Genomic DNA, 23,553 nt, shown 5'->3' with positions numbered 1-23,553 from the left:
TGAAAAAAAGCATAGAAAATGAAAGTTGATAAATGAATGAATATAAAATGTATTGAAAAAGAAATATTGAAGATGGCCTTACAGCTGGCCTAAGCTATAAAATACAAAAGGCTTTCACTTATATTACTTTGCATACCCTAATATCATTTACTTCTAAAGTGTCTGTAATTTGTCCCATAGAATATAAAATGAATGACTTACTTGTCTTAGAAATGTACTAACTTTTATAATTAGTAAACCAACATGCACCTTTTTTTAGCCACCTTTTAATAAAAATCAACTATTTGTTGATTTTCTAAATCACCAGGAGGACTTTTTCCTTTACTTATTACATTTACTTGAGGGAGAAAAGATAATACTAAAAAAACAACAAGGAATTAAGTTATTTTAATTTTTTTTAAAAAATCAAAATTTCATTAATAGAAAGAATATGAACAACTTTCTACTTTTTATTTTTTTATAGAATTATCTACCAAGGCAAGTGACAAATTTCTGTCATCTCACCTGTATTCTCTGTTGCTACCTGAAACTATTTTGTCAGTTCTTAGCCTACAAATACGACACCCAATTTATTTATGGCAATCTGCTAGAAACATAAAATAACTTAGAAAATGGAACTCAATATAGAATTTTGTTTTCAAACCAATCCACCAACTAACTATATGTCAAAGTATACAAAATAAAATTCTGATTTTAGGTCAACACTTCCTAAAGCTCTTTGGTAAAGTACATATTGACCTTCAGATATGACTAAAGGCCTATCATGAATCTGCATTAAAGAGAGAGGTGTGATATGAATTTGGCGCCAAAGAAAATGAGCAACTATCATTCACTGAGCACTTACTATGTGCCAAGCACTAAGGGAAAAGGCTTCACATGCATTACATCACTTAATTACTCCATCGCTCAGTGCACACATGAAGGCTAGGAACTGTGTTTTAGCTTAAATCCAGAGTGAGGGGAGACCATGGGCAAACACACGCACTGATTTTCTCTTTAGTTTCCTGGTTTTAGTAAGAGAAACCCTGCTGAGCAGGGATATGGCAAAAGAAAACACATTCCTTCCACTTCACAAGGGCGAGGCAAGTGCAGAAACCCTACAGTCTCTTGTGAATAACAGCAATGATCAAGACAGAAATCCTTATTTAAGTAAAAATATACACACACACACACACAAAAAAAAACAATTAGAGAGTTCAATGGAAGCCAAAATACAGCCATATGCATGTATTTCCTTCTTCCCTCAGGATATTAGTCAGAATTCAGTGTCATAAATTAGCATTTGTCCTGACATGTGAGATCTTGCTCTATAACATGACCTTCTCTCTCTCTACAAAAAGGTCTGATGAGCACATGCACCTAGAAAAGAAACCAGAGACACAGCAACTCCTGTGAGTCCCAACTGAGGGCATACTTCTTAAACAACATTCTGGGAGTTTCCAGGCCTTTGTAAGTAATGCTCTCAGGCCACAGGTGTTGGATTTGTTTTCTGTGGCTTTAGGGTAAAGCTCTCCGCAATGGATTTGACTGAAGATGAGGGGTGGGATTTGAGGCTCTGGGCAAAATGAAGCATGGTGGTCTTTGATCACTCCAAGCCAACAAGGAAGAACACACCTATTTGTAAAAGTCCCTGATCCAAGAACATTACCATTCTCCACAGAAACACAGGCAATACACAGCAGGAGAAGGGGGACTCAGGACCTGGGCCTGAGGCACCCACACACATAGCAACAAAGAAAACAGCATGCAAACAGCAGCTGCACTGACATTCAGCGAAGACAGAGCTGGTTTTTAGATCTTACATCGGAGAGAACAAAGACATCCCAATTAATCACAAGTGAGACAAGTGGAAAGTTGGAGCTTCTGTACCTATCAACAAATAAAAAGAAAAAATTGTGGCAAATGCATATATTTTGGCATATATTTTTCACATATATATAAACCACAGATTGCACAGACTTCCTATGGCCACAGCTGCCAGCTCCATTATCCCTTTCTGCAAGGGCTGAGAAAGAAAATAAAAGGAAATGGGATAAAAATATTTCCATTATATATAGCAGAATATTGCCAGATAAATAATTTTTAGCCATGAAGAATGTTTTAATATGGGTTTCTGGCAAAATTTTTAATCATCTAATAAATATTTTATTTAAGTTTATATAGCATGCATCAAGAGGCCAAATCAAGTTATATCATAGAAAAAAGGCAGCAACAAACAAGAGCAATGGCATACAATGAAGGGAAATTCAGTAAAAGGGCATTAAAGCTCATTGACTATGGGGGGAAAAAGGATATGCTCTGGTTCTAACCATCCTTAAAAACTCTCTTTGTGGAAGTAAAGGGAGAAAGAATGGAGTAGAAAATAAAATAAAATTAAAGCTAAAGAAAAGAAAATACAGTATGGAGTATGAATCCATGGAACTGTGCTCCAACAGCAAGTCTTTTACTTACTAGCTGTGTGACCACTCTGAGCCTTAGTTTCCCAGATATGAACGAGAAAAGCAATACCTGATACCAATACCTTTAAGGGTTATTTTTAAGATTATTAGTTAGGTCCTGGATGGGTGGCTCACTTGATTAGAGTGTCATCCCATATACCGAAAGGTTGTGGGTTCAAATCCTAGTCAGGGCACATACCTAGGTTGCAGGTTCGATTCCTGGTTGGGCACATATAGGAGACAACTGATGAATGTTTCTCTCACATGGATGTCTTGCTCTCACTCTCTCTCCCCCTCTCCCTCTCTCTTTAAAATCAATAAAAACATATCCTCAGGTGAGGATTAAAAATAATAAAAAATAATTAATTTATCTATTAAAAAATATTATTAATTAGTATTAGGGTTGGCTTAAATGAAGTACAAGTACTCACAAAAGGCCTCAGCTAATTCTAGGCACAGTGCAGGCCCTTGGTAAATGACTGCTCATATAAATAGTTATAGCTTTAGCATAAACCCAAGGAGTAGCTGAAAACTTGACCTTGCATCTAGAAATCTGACTGTACAATGTGATCTACTGAGACTGCCTATAAAATAGTAAATAATAAATGACAATGGACTTGAAGACAAAGATTACAATTTTTAAAAATTATATCGATAGTTTTTAAATTACTGGAGAAACTATACTTTTGTCAGCTTAAGATTCTCTTGGTTACAGGTGCCAGGTTAAAACATGCAGAAATAAGATTCTAAAAATAGGATGAATTTCCAAATGCTTTACATGTGAACTCCATTCACTGAATCAATTATGTCCTTTTAAAAATAATCATTTTATCCTTTTGTTTACTGGCCTTTTGGGTGTTGGCTCTGTGTGTGTCTAAGAGAGAACATGCATGTGCGGAGAACCCCGGATCATTTTGGTTTTTAATAAAAGTATGGCAGGAATGTTTCTGCTTCTCCAGAAGTACGGAACTTCCTTCACAGAACAGAGAAGCCACTTGAATGAGGATTTATGATGCACTTAGAGCCAAATATCTCAAAAATGAAGCAATCATATAGGTTATTTTGTAAATATTTTATTAATCCTCTAAGAGCTTTCTAAGTGAGGCCTCACAGATACTTATATTCTTAATCTGCTATGAATAAATGCTTCAATCCAGCGCCTGCATTCCAATTACCCAGGACTAAACAGGGGAGTGTAAGGTTTCAGGTACCACAGGTGCAACTCTCTGTCAAGACGCAGAACCCAGTTACTTGCTCCCTCACCAGGGACTGCTTGCTCCAGTGATTCAAGGAGGTTACAAAAGTGCAACAGGCATTAATGTCAGCTACACAGGTTTACATACCTACTATGTCAGGGGCTCTCAACCTTCTTGAGAACTTATTCAGATATGAGATTTATTTCTTTCCTAACTTCTCCCACCTGCCACAGAGCTGGAATGCCACTCGCTTCTCGTGCGCTACCAATTCAGAATGGCTGGTCGTGGTCTCTTCAGGTTTGTAAGTAAACAGAATCTGCTTACTAACAAATACTTTCTTTAAAGCCTTACCTTGATTTCATTCGCATACTTCTAGTTGTCAACATACAGTTACAAGATAAATTCAGAGTCGTATGCCTTTCATCACAAGCAGTTCCTATTAACATTTAATGAGTGTCCATCGGCAAGTCTATGGATTGCTTTTCTACTCCCACTCTCTCAGAAATCCTCCTGCCGTCTTTGAGCTAAGCCAGGATTTCTTCACTAACATTCTTTATGCTTTCATACCTCAAAATCACCTCCATTCACTAGCCAAAGGAAAAGAGTTATTCATGCCAGTTGAAACATGATATGCCAATGGAGGTGAAATTTGGCTTTATTATAAGAATTAATAAGTGATCCACCTAAAACATCTCAGGAGTATCCTCCTGAAATGTCTGTCCCCAACCTTTACACTGAGATAAAGGCAGATACCCCTCTCTCTTCTCTACCTTCTCAAAAATTTGAATCAAATTCTTGCCTTTAAGTGCAAAGTGGTGTAAAAGTGGGAGTTGAGACTAAATCTTACGCTTCTTGTTGGCAAAATGATTAACACAAAGAGTCAAAAGACTAAGCTGGGAGAAAAATGAAGAAAACCCCCCACCTAATACCTGATAAGTTCCCACCAAACAGAAAGTGGCAAACTCACACACAAAGGGCTTTAGTTATGTGATAGTTAAGAATCAGTCTATCTTCCAGCAACATCATCCCTCCCTCTTTCACAATGGAAATGAGGAAGAGAAGGAACTCAGTCTCAATCCAAAAAGGTCATTTGCTCCATTACTGCTAGTTCTTGGTCTTCAACTCCATCTCCTTTGCCAAAAGAAATGCCCCCTCCCTCTCTTTGTTCTTTGTTTCCATCTGTGTTTTTCCTGAGTTACTTAATGTTCTCTTTCTCTTGTGTTTCAGATCCCAAATGCCCTAAATGAAGTTTTTTCCCTTCCATAGTGTGATTTCCTGGTTTTACTCTCAAATTTCTACTCCTATCCTTCTTCTTTTTATCTTGACCTGACCATCTCCCCAAGTCAGAGCTCACAGGTTTCTTCCTTTCTGCACACTACGCCAATGGCCTCTTTCCATTTTCATTCCTGAACTCAACTTTCCTTTTCTTCATCACTCACTCTGTTCTGGTTTAGAGAAGGAAGGTTGCTATGGAAGGTGTGCAGTCACATACATAGAAAATAAGTGTGTTAGCTGTGTATAACAGGAAAGAGAATCTCATGGACAATGAAATAGAGCTAACTTTCGGAAGATTAAATGAGGGTGAATGAGAAGATGTTCTGAGATCATTTGGGAAAGTAGAGAAAAATGATGACATTGTAAATTTGGCATTGTGAACACACACTTATCTCCTAAATCCCTTGACTGACCTACTTAAATAGAAAGTGTTCTCAGTGCCATTTCACTACACTGACAAATTCAGAACTAAATTCCCATTTGTTGCATATGAGGGTTACATATCAACACTGGTGGGAGGTTACTTCCTAATTTTTCCTCTGAGTACAGAATTCATAACTCAGGAAGACAAAGATAAATGGCTTAAAAATGGGGAGGGGGCATCTAGTGGAGGCTAATTATAGCTAAGAAATCTTTAAAACTCTCTCTCTCACACACACACACACACACACACTCACATGAGGAGATACACACATATTTATTATTTATCCTCCCCTCCCCCCCACTAATGTTCAGCTGATGTGTACTAGATTGGTATGAAATACGAGCCAATATCTGGGTATCTGTTTTCATTGTCAGTGCCTCTGCCATTCAGGTTATTAAAATTATTAAACATTATGCCTGTATTCTTCTTAACATATCTACCTTTCCTTTGTTCTCTGAATATTTTGAAAGAAGTCTTCAATTTTTGTCTCTGGGTTTGTTTTTTGGTAACTGTATAATTATATGCTACGGTGCAATGCTGTTTTTCCAAAATGTGAACAGCATTTTTTCTTTTTGTTGATCCTTGAAAAGTTAAACCAATCATGTTCTCCTTCTATAAGTCTTCCACCAAGATGGTGGTGTGCGTGCCTCAACTATGAAATTTGTGGTTAGACTTAAATCAGGAGGTGATATCTCTTCCTCTAACATTTCTCAATGCTAACTTAGCCCTCAGGATGCAGCCCCAGTGATGATGCTAACACGTGATTCTAATCATTTCACTCCCTTGCCCCAAATCCTCCAGTGGCTTCCCATTTCCCAGAGCAGTGGTCAACAGACTCATGATCAGTGATGAAACTTAATTAAAGAAGTGATATTAAAACTTTTTAATAACTGGGAAGGCCAGGCAACAATCAATCTGAATGGATGCCATAACCAATGAGAAAAACACCAGCCATAAAAATAATTACTATGGGCACACTTGTGTACTGGCTGAATATCATGTTCAAACCATCTATTGTACTAATATATAATCACTTTATAATATGTTATATGCAGAATACGAATACTATAAAAAAAACAAGATAAGGAAAAATAAATAGAAACAGAAATTTAACATTATCTTCCATTTTTCATTATCTAACTCACTCCACTTAGAAGATGACTGGCCTGGTGGAGTATAAACTCAAAACACCCTTTTCTAGACAACAAGGCCCTTGAAGACCTGGTTCTTGGCTACCTGTCCAGGTTTATCTCCTGTGAATCTTTTTATGCTCCAGCAATACAGATTCACAAAATTCCAACACAGACCATTGCTTCTCACAATTCTATGCTTTAGTGGATGATGCTTGATTAGTATCGATGGAATACTTTGTTCCTAAGGAACTCCTACTCTCACCATTTCTAGTGTCACCTCAACTGCTACCTACCTCCTGGGAATTTGTCCTTGATGGCCCGAGATACACTGAGAGGTTCTTTTCCCTATTAGTATTAACAGTAACAATAGCTAACATTTTCTGAGCATTCACTTTCCACCAAGTGTTCTGTTATGTACTATGCATGCACTATCTTGAATAATTTCCTCAACAACCATCATACAGCGGGTACTATTACTATCTCCAAACTAAGGCTAAGAAAAGTTAAAAACTTTATTCAAATGACACAGCTAATAAAAAGGAGGGAAGGTGTTTGAGCTCAGGTCTGACCGAAGTGCACACTCTTATATTTCTGTATGTCCACACCTCCAATGACACAGCATTACATAGTACTGCAACTGTTGGTCTGCATGACACAAGCCTTTGTCAACAACTGGCAGTTTTTTATTTTTATATTCAAAGCACTTAGCAAGCTCATGAAACATGCTTGCTGAGTGAATTTATGTCTAGTTAAAAATCTTGCATTTGTAAATTATGAGCTATTTAGCCTATATACCAGGGAATATTACAGTTTACATCTATGTGTGACTTTTATATTTTAAGCATCGCTAACAAACTAGGTAGTGTACATAACTAAACTTTAGCTCACCAGGAGTAAATCTTGCATTTACCATACTGCAACAAAAAGCTCTGAAAAGACAGGATGTTCAAATTGTTTCGATGATTCTCTCAGGGTTTGTCAGTATGAATTTTAAATGCTCCATAAACACTATATTGCCCTGCACTGACAAAAAAGGGGAAAGAACTCTAGGACAACACAGATATATAACCTAACCCTTTTTCTATCTGTCTGCTCTTCTCCTCCCACTTGCTAGAGGGAGGAAGAAAGGGTGGAGGGAGAAAAGGGAAGGGGGTATGTGGATAGAAAAGATGGTAATAACCCACAAGAGATGCTTTGCTGCCCTGCATTTGTCTGACAAAGTGAGAATGATGGACACTAAGAAAAACTGAGAACTAAGCTCTCTAAACATGTCCTGGTTGCTTTAACCTCACCTAGATTCTTGTGTGTGTCTACTCTCCTTCACTTGACTGTGTGCTCCTTGAGGACAAAAATTCAGACAAGGTAATTTGTTCAGGCCCCTTCCATCTCCTTTTAGACTGAGTTCTGATTCCCTCAGTCCTGAACCAGTGCCCAGCCTCCAAACACAGTGAAACCTCTGAAATACACGGATAATTCACATTGTATTTCTTCTTTTTAAGTCTCTCAAAAGGTAAAAAAAGAAAATTTTTAAAAATTATGTTTATCAAACTTTAGAACTGCTAGGGGAAATCAAACGGAACCTACCCTTTAGAGACTATTGAATATTAAGTGAAAGATCCATGTAGGAGGTTATGAGAAATAACTTCTTAGGAAAGGGTGTAAAATATAAAAAATTCATTTTTAGTTATGTCAATACAGATTTGCTGATAGTGCCATCAGGCATCTAAAGTCAGCGGACATTTGAAAATGTGGAGCTATGGTGCAGAGGGAGGTGGAAGCATGGGAATTGGACACAGGTTCTCTACCCAAAGGTGGAGCTGCAACTAGGGCAAATTTTCAAGGCAGATCTAGACAGAAGGGAGACAACAGTGTTAGAGGACAGACATCTAGGAGGCCACCTCGGACAGGGCAAGATGGTGATGGCCAAGTCAGGTGGCTGCCACCTCTTTCCCCATGAGATGCTCCCAATGTGCAGTCAGACAGAATGGCACTTGTCACAGCAGACATGACATCTCTGCAGAAGAGAGAAGCCATCATGGCAGCGCGACATAACAGAAAGCCACGGACCGAGAGTAGGAAAAACTTAGATTCCATCACAACAGACCACATTTCATATTTCTCACCTTCAGAAGGAGACCTCACTTTCCCCCCTTATTGGGCTCCTAATGAGAAACAAACCTGACAGTATTCTAAAAAGGTAAGACTGCTACACATTTATATAAGGTAGCACTCATGAATTCCTTTCAGGAACTAATGTTAACTCTTCTGAATTAAGAGGTTAAGTGGAAGTCTACTTTAACATATAAAAATAAAAAGGCAATTATTTCTAGAGTTGATCCTAGTTCAACCACTGACAAAGTAAACTTGGGCAGTCACTTCACCTCTCCTTGCCCCAATTTAAACTGATTTAAATTTCACTCCTGACTATCTCATTAAGGTATTATGATGATTAAGTACTTAAAATGTCTTAAGATCCAGTGAGTAATGTGTTACCATTTGGGGGAGCAGTCATGTGATATCACAGCTTGTCTGAATAATTTTAAAGCTGTCTGATGTTTCTCCAAATTCTCTGGGTCTTTGATACCGCAGATAAACAGACAAGATACCCAACTCTTGACTGAAGTAGCATTTGTTTTCCAAGTTCTAAGAGAACTGGACTCTGACTGCATAAACAGAATGCACAGTGATCAGCTGTACAGTTTAAGGTCGCTTGTCATTGGTTAACCATCTTGAATAAGAGTTAGGATTATGCATCCTAAATTAAAAGAACACTTCTTAGGAAAAAAATGAACTCCACATACATATCACTATAGGTTGTTGCTTTCTTAAAAAATCATTCATAACGTAGCAGAAAGAGAAATACTTAAGAACATTATCATGAAAACAGGCCAGGGACAAGGAGGGTCTGAATTGAGGAGCAGGGGTAATAAGGAGGGATGAGTTCAAGGTCTGTTTAGAAGGCTGAAGCAGCAATGTTTACTTAGAAGACTTCTAAAGCAACAACTTTTGGGGATGGGGGTGGCAGTGGATAGAGGAGGTGAGAAAGATGAAAGCATCAAAGATGAACCCTCAATATAGTAAGCCTGTCTGTCCAGTTACATATTGGCTGGACAAAAGTTTGGGGAGAAAGATATTATCAAATCACATAAATATTGAAAATAAAGTGCCTTTGGATACTACTGTTTTGAAAATTCCCTCATCAGCTTCCTAGTTTATCTTCAGATAATGTGATAACAGAAAAACTGAAAGGGTTTTAATTATACTTGAAGCTTCCTCCGAAAAAATTTTAATTGGTTGAAAGTTTTAAAATACCCTGTATTCCCACCAAGTTTCTACTTGAAAAGAAGGAAAAGTCACACACTATACTAATTCTAGTCTCCCAGTCACTAAGAGTACCCATTAAATACCACATGGTAAGCTCACCTTGGGAGCACAAAGCACTCCACCAAAATGGACCTGAAATGGCATTAAAGCAAAAGAATCTCAACCAGAGTTCTCTGTTCCAGCTTCAACATGGAAACAGAACTCTATTGAGCTGGACAGTTAGCAAATGCAATGCCATCTGAGAACAGAGCAAAGAAAGGAAATATCAAAAGGCATAACTCTAAGGTGTAAAGCTATAGAAATAGATCTGATTTTACACTATGTTGAAATCCAGGAAAGCATCAGTCCCATGAAAAGAGAATAGAATCTATAAAATTTATAAGGATAAGGGCTTTGGGTTGCATTTCTTAGACAGTGTTAGGTAGGGTTAATCTGCCTACACTATCGAAAGAACATTGCTGCACACACTGCACTGTGAACACAGCTGTGTTCACACATGCACACGTTACATACTTGTCTCTTTGCCTGAACATGGCAATGCTTTTAAAAATATGTCAAAAGTTATTTCAGAACTCATAGTATGTTGTTATGGTGCGTGCTGCTGCAAAGAAAAAGCTAATGGGCTCTCTACTTAATGTGATTAGAGCCATTATTGACATAATGCCAGGAAGACGCAAAACCATTAGCATTATACTACAGCTCACTTTAGCATCCACTCAGATTTAGTATTTGATCCACAATTTTAATTTTGTTCTGCTCTATTCAGAGCTGCATTACACAAAATGCATAATTAAAAGCTGCTGTGATTCTCTCTACTTCTCAAATTAAAAACATAGCAAACATTTGTAGTTCTAATCCACTAGAAATTAATAAATCAAATAGTGTCTTTTATCCTGTTTCCTCCTTGCAATTCAGATTGCAGGTTGGGAATACTTTTGCCTGCAACAAAGTATGCTGCAGACGGAGCAGCTGCTCAAAGGAAAGAAAAGTCCCCAAACTGCCGAGAAGCACCAATAGAGCCTTATAACTCCAAGTGTTAAGCCAGAAGCGCTTTCCGCAAAGAAAAATTTTAATCAATTCACCATAAATCCTTTTGATGCATTTTCCTTCATTAGCTCACTTTGTCAAGCATACACATGCTCCTAATTTAATTTAATCAAATTCACCATGTCTTTCTGTCAACAGTGAAGCAATTCCCATGTCCAAAAGATCTCCTATCAACTCCCTACCCAGTGCAGCCTGGAGGGGAAGCCAATGAGCAGTAGCTTTACTTTATCCACCGTTAAGTACTGAGAGGGCTTCCCCCTAAAGATGTGACATCAAGAGCTGAGACACTGATACCTTTGCTAGTTCTACTGCTTCTAGAAGTCTCACCACCTGAAATAATAGAAGATTATTATTCATAACAAAAACACCATATCCTGAGCTGTAGGATAATTCTGGAAGGACCACAAAATAACAGTAGCAGAGCAGAAAAGGCAAATGTCTATTGTAAGGTGCCCCCACACTGCCCTCAAGCCTCTCTTCTGCACACCAGGGTACACCAGTTATGTATGTACTGCCAGCTCTTCCAGCAGGCCATGCTTCCTCCTGTCTATGAACCTCTGTGCTGCCCATTTCCTCCAAGAACTGCAACTCATCCTTCAGATCTCTGATCAAAGCTCAGCTTATCAAGAAAACAACTCCAGAAGTCCCCTAGGTTACTTGCTTTTTAAAGTCGTGTGCATGCGTGTGTGTAAAGAACTTATGGCAATTTATATACATTTTGCTTATCTGAATAGAGACACCATCTCCCCCCACTAGTCAATAAGCTCCACGAGGGCAGGAACCGCATCTGCCTTGCTCACCACTTTAACTTCTAGAATCTAGCAGCTCTGTCTGGCACAAAGTAGGAACTCAATAAATGTTTGTTAAATAGCTAAATAATAAATTAAATCTACCACTGTCACCTGATATTTTCCCTAAAGATACCAAGTTCCTGTTATTTTATAATAGTTCTTTCATGTTACAAGGTTGATTATTCCTAAAATTATATTTTAAATAAATATAATGAGGCAAAGATTTTGAAATGCTCAAAATTATATTTTAAATAAATATAATGAGGCAAAGATTTTGAAATGCTCATTTGTGGGTTTTAGACGTGTCTGAAGTTCAACAACTACAAAGTGAAGGCTGTTGGAAGAGATGTAGGATCTATAAGAGAGATAAAGTAGCAGAGCCCTCAAGAGGGCCTCCAATACGAAACTGGAATTTAAATACAACAGGGACCCAAGACACCACGTTGCTCCACTGGGACAGAAATGGAGGAGGCAGGAACGAGACAGAGACCACTCCCCAAAGAATGGGTCAAATTATCATTCAGCTTCAGAGTGCACTTTGATTACCTTTAGTTTCCAGTATTTGCTTGTAAAAACAAACATTCCTTGATAAAAATGTAACAAGGAAATAAGAAAAAAACACAGCTCTTTAACAAATCTTTAAAACTTATAGGCAGCAGCCAAGGCCGTATCACTGATAGCCAGTTAGTTAAAAATGTCAAACAAACGTACTTCCAAAAAGAGAGGGCTATTCTTATATTGCTCTTGATTTACTACATAAGTGTCTTTGAATTTTTAGTTGTTTGTGTTTGTCTCCAACACAAAGAAACAAATATTCTGCATTATTTGCTTGTAGTTACAGACATGCTAAAAAACTAAGGTGTTCACTGGAAGACATTTTATATCTCTAGACTATTTCCTTATAACCCTAAAAAAATGAAGATTATAAAATATGTATGGAGAAAAGACAAATATGATATAATTATATTTTCAATTCAGCTTTGACATTATAGAATTAATTTGCTCTTTTTAATAAAAAAACTAATATATCTATTTTTTTGTTACCAGAATACTGACTTAATATGTACTTTCCCCTCGAGTGCTCCCAAAAAGACATGCATCCACAGGACAGACTTTAGACCAAACTTCCTTCAGCTCCTTCTCTAGAAGTGACTCCCAGAACAAAGGGGACACTCTGCTTTTGGGGGGAGGGTACTTGGCCTCCCTATTTGAACTTCTCAGCATGTCTTTCTGTAGGTGCTCAGGAAGTATCAATCTCCTTAGAAAGAGGCTTGGGTGGGCCCCTGCATCCTTCCATATCCTGCAAACAGATGACAGGAGTAAGTCAGGCGGGGAAAAAACCTCAGCTGTATCTGGCTCATTACATTACAAGGCCGTTCATTTCGTTGTTTCATGGCTCTAACTGCTGTGCTTCTTTCCTTTCATTGAGCTGAAATCTGCCTTCCTATAAATTTCGGTCCTCTGAGGCATTAACGGAATCAGTCTGCTTCCTGGTCCACGTGGAAGTCCTTACAGACAGGGAGGACATTCCTCTCTGGCAGGCTTTTCTCCAGCCCAAACACTGTCAGTGTGTTTAACTGTTCCCCAGTGGTTTGTCTGCAGACCTGTAACCACCCTGGTCACTGCTGGTGGTCACACCTCAATTGCTCAGTGCTCCTCACACAGCGTGATACCCAGAACTAAACGCAAGATTCTGTATGTGGTCTGAGCCGCACAGAGAAGGGGATATTTTATAACATCACCATATCTGTAGTTAACGAGCAAGTACACTTTTTTGAAAAAGGCAGATGACATGAATGACAGACTATAAACATCTTCAACTGAAGCCTTATAATAGTACGGTTATAAAATGCTGCCTTTTCCTTAGGTGGCATCTATAGCCTATTTTCTGATCTTACCCTTCAATGAACAGTGTTCATGTAACAGAATATTCATCTTTATAACATCTTTTAAAACAAATTACAAGACGGAGGGGCTGGTAGGAGGAATAAGTATAGATCATCTAATATACAGGTGCCGATTAGCTTCAGAAAATGTGAATCTACATTAACCATAAGGCTCCCAGTGAACTCTTCCAGGTCACACAGGAATGTCACTGTGTCAGAGTGTCATTAAATGGAAACAACTACCCTGTGGGTCCCTGCATTCTCACCTCTCTCTCAAAGATCTTCCAGCTCTGACTAAAGAGAAGAAGCACTACACTGATATTAAGCAGATGAACGAAATGCAAGTGGAAATTCAATTCACAAAATAACAAAAGGACTCAAAAAAAAAAAAAAGAGAGAAAAAAAAAGAAAGAAAAAATTGGTGATTGGGAAACATATCCTCAAGTTAGACTGAAAGAGTATTTCAGAGGGTGTGTTCCCGCACACTGTATACCAGTCCACCGCCATCTATCATGCCAAGGAACACAGGGCCTAAGAAAGGTTTTTGAGCTTTGGAGAGGTTTATTTTACTTCCAGTGATTGAGAAGCAATGCTGTAAGAGTCTCCCGCTACCAATATTTTATTGTTAAAATTTTTAAATATACAGAACTGTACAGTGCGCATCCATATATGTGCCATCTAAATTCTACAATTACCAGTTTATTATATTTGCTTGTAAGAGTCTTTTTTATGTATCATTGATCAGCATGAGACAACAGTCATATAATTTACAATTTCAGGGGGGACATTACTGATATTACTGGGTCAGCACTCATTTTTAAAGTATAGATATAAACATTTCAAATGCTTAATTTACACTAATACAATCTTACTTGCATTTGAGTTCTACTCCTTCTTTATGCACTCAGGGCAGAATATCTGCTGGGTTATTTATCTGTTTATTTTAACAGCTCAGCACAAAGACAGTAAAATGTTATCCGTAATTGCTTAACTTTTGGAAGCATACTTACTTTTGACAGGCTCCAAATATTTCTAAAACTTGGAAGCTGCTTGTGGTCCCCATGTGTCAGCCTAAGTTATTATCATAGTAACAGCCACCAAACAATTATAAGCAGCTAATACTCATACAATATTTACTACATGGCAGGTGTCAGTTTAAGTGCTTTGCATATTTTAGCTCATTCAATAGACATAGTATCTTCATAAAACAGTAGTAAATATTATCACCACTATTTTAAAGATATGAAACATGAGACACAGAAGGTCAGAACTCCCATGTGGCAGAGGTGGAATTCAAACTCCAACAACCTACACCACAGACTTCTGGACCAAACAACACAATGCACTGCCTCTCTAGCAACCAAAACTCTATGTTTGATGGAAATCTAATGTGATGTCACTACCATCACTGATGTTGCTGCAAAACTCACCAATCGATTGGTTATTTTCATTTGGGAGATTGAAACAAAGCTCAGTTTCAATGCATTTTTAAAAATCAACAATTATTTGTTTCTGAATTAAAAAACCACATGTACAAGGTACATTATGGTTAAAATGTATTTGGAATAGTAATTACATATGTCCACTGAAAATGAAATCAATGCCTACACACACAGCCCAATAGACAAAGATGTGCAATCTTGAGCAAGTTAATTAACGTCTCTGAATATTTGTGGTCATTGACCAAATGGGGGTAATAATATAACAGAACCAACTTCATGGAATTATTATGAAAATTATATATGATCATCTAAATTCCACATTGACTATAATAATAAATACTCAAGAAACACTTGTAAAACATTTAGCAATGTATATAGTATATTGTAGACACCAAAAATAATGTCGATAATAATAATAATGATAATAACGTAAGATCAACATGTCAATAAAAATTAGTATTTACCAATACCCTGAGGGATCCATAATTTTGTTTTAATGTTACCAAAAGAATAATTTTAATCTTGGCCAAACACAGCCTTCCAGGATCTTTCTGATTACTTCAAGATGACTAAATAGTACTATAGATTTAGCAGAATCATTTAAATTTTTAAAATATGTTTTTATTGATATTAGAGAGAGGAAAGGGGAGGGAGAGAGAGAAACATCAATGATGAGAGTGTCATTGATCAGCTGCCTCTTGCAAGCCCCCTACTGGGGATCAAGCTGGCAACCCTGGCATGTGCCCTGACCAGGAATTGAACATGACCTCCTGGTTCATAGGTTGATGCTCAACTGGCCATACTGGCTGGGCCAGAATCTTTTAATTTATAAATAAATCAATTGTTATTGGCCCAAGGGCGCTGCTGGCTATTATATCCTGTGTCAACCCAATAGTGTCAGCAAACATTTCAAAATTTCTCTATAAATATTCCACTACAGTAGCTCAAACCAAGAAGGGGGGGAAAAATCTCCTTTTACATTAAGTGACACAAGAAGGAATTATGGTCTCCGTTTTAATAGTTTAAATCATAAATTGGCACTGAGGAAGGGGGCAACCTGTTACCTCTTCTTGAACCCTAACATTATTAGGCAAAACCAGGATCTCAAGATTTCCTCCCCTCTGTGTTCCCAATTTAAATGGTATATACTTAGAGGAGTCAGCCACTACTGCATTAAAAACTCCAGGACACTTGGGGCCAGACTGAATCTCAGAGAACACTGATGGAGTCACTGGACCTCTTAGACAGCTGTAAGTGGAAAGTCAAGCAAAGGTCCAGGGGCTTCCCTTGGCCGGCTGATCAGTTTACTCAGGCGTTCCTAAAACCCCAACAATCCATCTGACTGGGCCATTTAGTACAAATGGCAATTTGCTGTACATTTTCAATACACGTACATTTTCTCCACCGTGCCTAACAGCATGTAAAACAAAAAAGTCCCATTTTGTACACACAAAGGCACTTATCAGGGCTCAGTGGCTCTCAACACCATGCACTCTGAGAGGATTGATGATGGTGTGGTGGGAATGGGACAGGAAATGGACATCTGTGTTTTCCCCTGTTAATAGCCTAATGCAACTTTATTGCTAAAAAGAAAGTATATATATATATAAAAAAAAAAGACGTTCTCAACCACCTTGAGCCACTGAAAAAGACACTTGCTGCTGAAGCCAAAAGTGACTTTTGTGCTTGAAAAGCAACTGAGCATATTTCACTTCCTTAGGCCACACTGCTTTCCCTACATTTCCATTATTTCACTGCTCTCAAATTACATGTATCTGTGTGGTTTCTTGTGTGGTTTCCTCAAATAGAAGACTCCAATACTATAAAGTTACATGCTTCTCACTGCAAGTGAGCAATGAAGTCCTTAAACAGACTAAAATTTCAGTAAAACATATTTAACATTAATTAGCAATGGTTACATGGTATGAAATATGAAGCCAGAAATCCCCAAAGAGGAAAATATAGGAACTGAACACCCATAACGGGTATAGCAAATTCTAGTGCTGTTGTAAGGGCAAGAACTTTGAAAAGTGTTTGCTTTATCCCAAATCCCAGCAAATACATATGCACATATGTGCATATATTTTGAGACATACTTATTTGTACAACAACAAAAAAAGTAGTGTAAAAGGCAAGGTGCCTTTGTACAAAAATTACTTTAAAAGTGGTCCCTGAGCAAAATGACATGGAAGCCAACCATGAAACAATGTCACTGACTTTCACACTTGTAAGTGCTCATCTTTCAGCATAGCACTATCCCTAAAGCTTCTCTGGCCCACCCACACACACTACTGAGTAGAGTTCTCTGTATGCAGTGGGTGCATAGTACACAGTGGATACTGTACAAAGTGACTGATAACAAAAGCAGCAAAAGAAAACTATACCTGGAGCTCCAAAGCCCCTTCCAACAATTCTGTTCCTCCTGGCTCTCCCAGGAGAAGGGGGTTGTGACTAACTTAGAATGACACCAAGTCTTCTTTTGCCTTTGTGTCAAATACCCTTTACACTCAATACCCCCTCACTCTCTCTCTTGTTAAATTCTGAACAGTGTATGCCATTTTACACCTCAGAGCTCAGAAAAGGCAGCACAGTAGCTGGTGCATGGATGTGACAGAATGTTTTTATTCCAACCCTGAAAAAAAGCTCCCAGTTTTTGACACACTGGAAAATGTACAGCCAGAGAGTGCTTGAGGCAAAGATGCCACCCCAGCCTTACATCTGTCTGCTTTCATTTGTCTACAACTGTGCTTATAGATAAAACAAGCTTTCCAGATGTCACCACAAGCAGGGCTCATATGCTGACTTCACGGAGACACCAGTGTCGGCTGCCAGCATAACAGAGTTGTAAAACTAAAATATTTAAACTCTGAGCTACTCAACACAACTCTGAATGTCACACAGGATCTTATTTCAGGATTAATTAACGTACACCCCAATAAAATAATCATGTGTTAAAAACAGAGCTGGCTGGCATGCAAGTGGATCTAATTTTCCTCTTCTGGACTGTTCTAGTGGCATACGGCTGCATCGTGAGGAATTTCTGAAAGAGAGCACCAATTTCTCCAAGTGCACACCCTATCAAATACTTAGGTTTCAGGCGCTATGTCTCCTAAGAACCTCTAAGTTTTCATTGTTTGAAACAGACACAGTGAGCCTAAGATGAACAAAAGCAATATGCCAAGCACTGACTATAAAGACATTTCCACCGTGAGAGGGGAAAGCCAATGACAAGTGCTGGGGAAGAAGCACAGTTACATGCATGCATATGTGAGGCTTGGCCTCAGGCAACCTAGTATCAGGGAGCTTGACTGTTTGTTTGAGAACACAGTATCCCTGTGGTTATAATTACAACTACTGTACAGAAGAGGGCTGCAGCGGTTTCATAATGAATGTCGGTAACAAAGAAGAACTCATTGCTCCTGAGCTTCCTGAAAAATACTTCAAGCACACACACACACACACACACACACGCATGCACACACTCACACACAATTTCTGACTTCCTTTTTCTCTGAACCTGTACAACAATCTAGTTTTCGCTGAGTTTCTGGGAGTTCAGCTTTGTCCTAATAACATCTAAAACAGGTGTTCTGAGCTCGAACGAGAAGCTGACTCATAGTTGGGTAAGTGAGCCCTCTAAGTCTCTTCTAACTCTGGCTTTCCTTCTGCTCAGGTAAATCTTTTTTGCCTAGTTTGCGTTTTTTGTAAACTTGGGTCAGGAGTGTTCATCAAGCACCTGTTACTCAGAATCCTGTTTTGTGGGTCATTCTGAACTCAGGGGCTAAATCCATTTCCCAGCCACAAGCCTTCCACGGTTTTGGCTTAATTTGAGAAGAGACCAACTGTGCATTAACCCAGTCGTGGCATCATACAGGGTCTGTCAGGGCTGGTACTACACCCCACTGTGCTCATCTTGTGTTGCTGGAACTTTAAAAAAAAAAAAAAAAATCCATACCTTCACTCCACTACGCACTTCCACGAAGCAGTAGAACAAAACATTTACTCGTGATGGCTTTCCAGGGAGACCATTTATTGAGAGGAGAAAGGACTCAATTACTTTGCTTTCCCACCACCCTGAATGTTCCCATCTCCTCTTGAGCTGATCTAGTTCAAACCCTCAAGATAAATCACCCCAAAGCACTCAAGATTTCCCTAAAGACCCCAGCAGGCTTCCTGCTTTGTGTGTTTCCACTCTTAGGGTGGGAGGCTAATGTGTTTTCGGGATGTTTGTTTTAATGCTAAGAACTTTACTAAGTCAAAACAACCTGCCACGGTGATCCATCTACTTTGAATGAACGATCCCGGCCTCTTCCCCTCCTCCTAATTCAGCCCAAGAGGAAGAGGCAAGTGCCAAAGGAAGCAGAGAGTGTTAAATTTCAGTCTTTTCTAAGAGTTGGGAGAGCAGTCACGCTTCTTGAGGTAACAATCCCATTCCCGGCTTTGTGGACTCCTTTACTCGTTCCTCCTTCACTTGAGGCTGGGGTAAACGTCCAGGTTGGGGTAGTAAGAAGCACTGTGGAAGCTCACCATGCACTCAACACCCCCCCCCCCCTTTTCAATATATACCCTTTTTAGCGCCCACCCAGTTAACTATGGCTGGGCCACGTCACGTGAGTCTTTCCACAAAGTTGTTTTGAGTGACACCTACTTAATCAAACCCTAATTAGCAGCTTTTCAAAAACGTACATTCCCACAAACATTGAATGATACATCAGCCTCTCAAATATTCCAGGTAAAATTTAGTTTCTGTTCTTTAAAGCTCTCCTGGGTTTCTAGGGGGTGTGAAGGTAATTAAATAGTAGCAATGTGAGGGATTCACATGACATCCTTAATCTCATCTTTGCCTTTTAAATCCACTGGGGAATCTACAAGTGACACCTTCTATCGTCTTCTTTCACAGATGAGAAAAGAAGTAGGTGACTGGGTTACCTATTTGCCTAAGGGCAGGAAGGTGAGCCTGGAGCTGGGCTGGAGGTGCACCCATTTACTTCAAGATCAACTCGGAGCACAGTCTTGGGGTCAAAAGTCCTCTTCTTGGTTACAGACCAGAGGACATAATAATGGCAGTGAGTCTGTCAGCCAGGAGGGAGCCTGTTCTGAACACTGAAATCTAATAGGTCACTCTCAGGTCCATATTTGAATACAACTGCATTAAAAAAAATAACCCAATTTAACAGTTCAGAAGTTCTGATACATGTTTTATAAAAACGTATGAGAGGCCTAAAAGCCATGGAGAGCCATAACTTTGAGCTGCCTCATTTGTTTCTCTTTTATTACAGTCCTGCACGCTGGGCACAAGCCCTTCACTGAAAAGAGAACATTAAATCTCTATTCTAAACTGTTTCAGCAGAACGATATTAATAGTTGAATATTATTTTGTCTGACTGATAAAATACCATTCAAATAAGACCAAAGAGAGCACTGAACCCCAGCCGAGTCCTGTGAGAAAGGAGTGACAAGCCATCTTCAGAAACAATTTCTTATCACTCTGAAGACAGCAGTAGCAACATTTCTACTGACTGTATGGCCCCAAAGCCAAATTCCTGGACTGAAATTGGCTACTGAGAATTAAACATTTCTCTGGTCTTCCTTAGAAAGGAAGGTGGCTATATGAAATATATATATATTTTTAAATATATCTTTATTGATTTCAGAGAGAGAGGAGAGGGAGAGAGAGAGGTAGAAACATCAATGATGAGAGAGTCATTGATCGGCTGCCTCCTGCACACCCCCGACTGGGGATCGAGCCCGCAACCCGGGCATATGCCCTGACCAGGAATCGAACCCCAATTGCCTGGATCCTAGGTCAACGCTCAACCACTGAGCCACACCCGGCTGAGCAATATGAAATATTCTTTTTCCTACTTACATGTCTGTCTGGTTTTTCCTAATGCAGGATCAGTAAGGAACCAATGTGAACACATGAGAAGACCACTTTGTTTCCATGGATTATTTTTTAAAAATATGTCTTTGTAGATTTCAGAGAGAGGAAGGGAGTGGGAGAGAGACAGAAACATCAATGATGACAGAGTCATTCATCGGCTGCCTCTGGCACACACTCCCCCCCCCCCAACTGGAAATCAAGCCCGCCACCCGGGCATGTGCCCTGACCAGGAATCAAACCTAGATCTCCAGGATCACAGGTCAATGCTCAACTGCTCAGCCATGCCAGCTGGGGTGCTTCCATGGATATTTACCACAGATGGAGAAACAGGCCAGATTTAAGTTTAGAAGAGAGAGTTCAATACTGGAAAATATTCAGACATCAGTGTGATTCAATTCAGCAAAGGCCCTAATACTACTACTCATGGACTTATCTTTTGGCGCTCTTTGTCCTTGTACTAACAATTTACATACCCCACATGGTACAGAAAGGCACTGTTTCCCTTTCCTTATATTTCAGTGTGTCATTACACAGTTTCAGTAAGTTAGCCCAAAACCATAGCAATGTCCTTATCTTTGAAAGGTTTCTAATTTTCCATCATATTCACAAGGTTTTTTTTTCTCCCTAACCTGCACTATATCTTGATGTTCCAAATATAAAAAATATTAACAACTCATAAGTTAGGAAGCCTGTTCTCTGCTTGAGATAAGCCTTTTTAAATAATCAAACAAATGACAACAGTACTAATAGGCACATAGGGTTTATAGAACACTAACCCGCCTACACTTAAACTAACTGAAAAATTACACTGAACCTAGTTTGAACTCACATAAATAAATTAAACAACTTTGTGGAAACATTTGCAGTGTTTCTACATGAAAGCTACTGTGTCAGATGTTTTAGTGGGAAACAAAATTTTTCTAATTGGCAAATAAATGGTTCTATCTTTTCATGCAATGAAATATCTGATTCAGGGCTCAGCCTGAAAATACTTCAGATTAAGTGTGCTGCTTTAGATAGTGTGTGACTGCAAGTTCCCATTTTTAAAAAAAGAAGCATTTTATTTGAGTCCTAATCCCTATCATTCAGTTAGCTTTACTCACTAGCCAATCAAGGAACAAAGATTAAAGTCTAAACTAGCTCAAAAGTAAAAACAATTTTAAAAGGTAATGGCCTGGGACATCTTATCGAGGCTGCAGTGGTAGCAGCTGCTCTTCGAGTTTCACTGTGCAGTCCAAGGACGACAAGAAGAAGAAAGATACCGAAAAGTCAGCCAAGAAAGCAAAGACCCAGGGAACAAATCTGGGGCAAGGCCAAAAAGATGTGGTCTGGAGGCAAAGTTTGGGACAAGCTCAATAACCTAGTCTTGTTTGACAAAGCAACATGTGACAAAGTGTAAGGAGTTTCCCACTATAAGCTTATAACTCAGCTGCTGTCTCTGACTGGAGATTCCCGGTTCCTTGGCCAGGGCAGCCCTTCAAGAGCTCCTTAGTAAAGGACTTACTAAACTAATTTCAAAGCACAGAGCTCAAGTAATTTACACCAGAAACACCAAAGGTGGGGATGCCCAGCTGCTGGAGAAGATGCATGAACAAGTCTCAGCAGCTGTACATTTTTTTAAAGGTAATGGCCTAAACAGGGATAGAAGCCTTTATTTTTACCCAAAAAAGTAAAAAAAGGAGAGAGAGAAAAAAATAATGATGACTGGTAGATTTAGTCAAAATTACAAGCAAAACATTTTCAGAAATCACAAAATCACCCATGTCATGTTTTATTCATTCCTGATTACCCACTCTTCCAAAATGTTTAGCAAGTCCATTCAGTATAAACCTTTATACTAAAACAAGGGGATTAAAAATTAACATGTAAGTTTTCTAAGCCAGCACTGTCAAGTAGAAATATGTGACCCACAGCAGTAATTTTAAGTTACTTAAAAGTAACAATATAAGAGGAAAAAAGAGGTAAAATTAGTTTTTTTCAAAATTAGCTTTACTATAAGTGACCCAATATGTCCAAAATATTGTTAATTCAACATATAATCAATGTAAAATTTATTAATATCTTACAATTGGTACTTTTATTAAATCTTCAAAATCTGGTATTTTACAATTTACTGCACATCTCAATTCAGCATGGAATACTTGAAATGTGGCTATGCAACTAAGGAAATCAATTTTTAATTTTATTTAAGTTTAAATAGACATGTGGTTAGTGGCTACTGTATTAGACAACATAGGTCTATAGTTTAATAAATCTAATTCACCTTGCATTGAGATAATAGTTTTAACAAACAGCAAAATCGTAGGACTAGAGAGAAATCTTTTAAAAGGCAAAGTACAAAGCATCAATCATTGCTGGTCCGAGGGTAGGAGGGCTGAGTTGAAATGTTGTATATGCAAATATGATCCATGGTTTACATAAATGTGTTTGGGACATTTTTCATTTTCCGTGCACATGTGTGGTGATGTGTGATTTAGCATCCTAAGGAGAAAAACACATCACCCATCTTCAAAGTCTTGGCTGATATTTTATGTTACCCGCCTTTCTCAGCCCCAAAGGCTAACTCCACGGCAGGTTTGAAGTGCTTTCAAAAGGAAACATTCTTGAGTGATTTGAGTGTTACATAAGGGGGGCTGAAAAGTTTCTTACCCTCTAAAAACTCAGATCCCTCCATATGTTCAGGTGACTCTAAAGAATGCTAACAAAATTTGAG

The 23,553-nt window shown here is 38.6% G+C and overlaps 1 protein-coding gene and 1 pseudogene across 8 annotated transcripts in view; one reads left to right on the top strand and one right to left on the bottom strand.

Annotated features, from left to right (window-relative positions):
* Nucleotides 1–23,553, bottom strand: part of BNC2 (basonuclin zinc finger protein 2) — a 276,637-nt gene that overhangs the window by 38,292 nt on the left and 214,792 nt on the right. The gene's annotated exons all lie outside the window — the stretch shown is intronic.
* LOC148091792 (small ribosomal subunit protein eS25 pseudogene) lies at nt 8,451–22,431 on the top strand (annotated as a pseudogene).

Source organism: Miniopterus natalensis, chromosome 12 (assembly GCF_054644295.1).
Source record: "Miniopterus natalensis isolate mMinNat1 chromosome 12, mMinNat1.hap1, whole genome shotgun sequence".
Classification (NCBI taxonomy): Eukaryota; Metazoa; Chordata; class Mammalia; order Chiroptera; family Miniopteridae; genus Miniopterus; species Miniopterus natalensis.
This window is presented reverse-complemented; position numbering and strand designations above follow the sequence as displayed.